We start from the raw sequence: 2,242 nt of genomic DNA, 5'->3' as shown, positions 1-2,242 counted from the left end.
CTCAGACTCAGGCATTTCTTTGTAGCAGTGCAAGAATGCACTAATACAGCCACCATGGACTAATACAGCTTCTTATCAGGAGTATGACAATGTGAAGGTAAAAGGGAAAGTTCTGCCTTGCTGGGCTCTGGCAGACCTGCTGCTTCAAAGTCCACCTGACTGTGGCCAATTAACATCTGAGTCACAGGAAACTTCCTGAGAACCCAAGGAATAGAAGCTAGGAGCCCTTTGGGGCATCAAGCAGACACACATGGCCCTCGCATAGGGCTGAGCCAATACGCAGAACCCAGGGAGAGATGTTCTTGGTATTGGATGGGGCACTGAAGGGAGTGTGTTCCCCTTTGAAAGTTGGGTTATACCTTAAATACAGCATGTTCAAGATGAAACTCAGAATCTCTCCCTCTTCCTTACTCTTCTCCAAGGGAATAGTGAAGCCAGAATCTTAGCTGTGATCTTCCTCCTTAATCCCCATATCCATTCCATCAGCAAATCCCACCTATTGTCTTTGAAACCTGTCTGCTTCTTTCTCTCCATGTCTACTACCATCACTCTTGTCCCAGCCATCATCATCTTTCTCCAAGAGTCTAGGATTAGACAAAGGGCTTCTCATTAATTTCCATGACTCACTCTGCCCCATTTAACTGATTTTCCTGTGAAGCTTTCATGAGGAAAGGAGAGAAAATGCATTTATTGGTATCCATTATATTTCAATTCTTTAATTCATTCAATAAATATTTGTTGAGTACTACGTGCAACAAGCTCTGTTTTAGGTCTGGCAAACTGGGACATGTAATCATCCTATCTCTCATGCTGTTGAGTGTTATCTTGGAACCATCTCCAATTTCAGAGTCTCTGTTCTCCGTAAGTGATAATCATTGGGATTTTTTTTTAGACAGAGAATCTACATCAAAGCTTAACCATTTTATTTTTCATGGGTGATAAAAATTTCAAGCAGAAAGAGAAGTTTGGAAAGCAAAAAGGCCAAGGACTTGCCACCCAATATGAACAGATGAGCACATTTAATCCAATTTGTGTCAAATCTTTCTCAAAAGATAAGTCAAATGCTACCCTTATTGCTGAAGTCCTCTTTATGCTTCTCCTGATCCCATTCTCCCATTCTTCCAGGTGGCCACTCCCCTCAGGTTGGTATATTCTTCCTGCCTATGCTTTAATATCTAAATTACATATGGATATATTTATAATCTCTCTCTTTGAATTTGTGAATTTAAAAAATTAACGTAAGTGATGTCATGCTATAAATATTCTGCAACTTGCTTTTTAAAATTCAAACATTATGCTTTGGAAATTAATCCATGCTGATAATATAGATCAGGTATATCCCTTTTAATGGCTGTATAGTATTCCAGCTTATGAACACATCACAATTTGCCTCTGCATTTCTCTCTCTCTTTTTTTTTTTTGCTATTGATAGATAAGTAGATCTTGAATTTATTTTGCAAACAAGACCTGTTCTATCTATCTTTTAATTTAGGAGGCTAAAAGCAGAGTCAGCTTGACTTCAAGGACTGGTTTCTTAGTCTCCAGGTCTCTGTGTTTCTCTATGGAGGGCTATTTAAGTTAGTACTTATTTTTGATGATGGATGATGCTGCAGTAAATATTTTTATTCTTTTCTCCATGAGCACATACATGGGATATTTATATATTTTCAATCTTTACCAGATACTGACAAATCACTGTTCAAAGAGGCTAGCTTGTGATGTGGTAGGAAAGCTCTAGAATTGAGAACCAGGAGACTTGGCTATAGTCCACTTCTGGTACCAACTCCCAATGTGACCTCAAGCTTTCCCTTCCTTCCCCAACTTTAAGATGAAGGTCTAGACCAGAAAATCTCTACATTTCCTTCCTCCTGAGCTAGTGAAAGAAATGTTTTGTAGAAAGGTCTTCCCTCCTGGGAGTAAAAAATCTTGCTAAGGTGTGGTTGCTGTAAACCCTAGAGACGGGTTTATTGCATAAGGTAGTTGAACTTTTTGAGTTCCTTCCAAGTGCTGGGCATGGTTGTCTTACACTTACCTGACTCAGGAGATTAACCTGTCTTCCCAGTAGGGGAGGAGACCACCCCTCATATTGTCTTATGCCCAATTTCTGCCTCCAAAGAAAGAAGTAAAAACTAAAAGGCAGAAATGAAATCCACAGGCAGACAGCCCGGCACCACACCCTGGGCCTGGTAGTTAAAGATCGACCCTTGACCGAATCAGTTATGTTATAGATTACAGACATTGT

At 39.9% G+C, this 2,242-nt stretch overlaps 1 non-coding gene across 1 annotated transcript; it reads right to left on the bottom strand.

Moving 5' to 3' along the window:
- Nucleotides 1–1,420: 1,420 nt before the first annotated feature.
- Nucleotides 1,421–1,545, bottom strand: LOC112438017 (small Cajal body-specific RNA 15). The gene has a single exon (XR_003026523.1). It is a non-coding gene; the product is annotated as a small Cajal body-specific RNA 15 (non-coding RNA).
- Nucleotides 1,546–2,242: the final 697 nt, after the last annotated feature.

This window comes from Pan paniscus, chromosome 21, assembly GCF_029289425.2.
Source record: "Pan paniscus chromosome 21, NHGRI_mPanPan1-v2.0_pri, whole genome shotgun sequence".
In the NCBI taxonomy this organism is placed as follows: domain Eukaryota; kingdom Metazoa; phylum Chordata; class Mammalia; order Primates; family Hominidae; genus Pan; species Pan paniscus.
The sequence above is the reverse complement of the archived record's forward strand: the minus strand, read 5'-3'. Positions and strand labels throughout refer to the sequence as shown.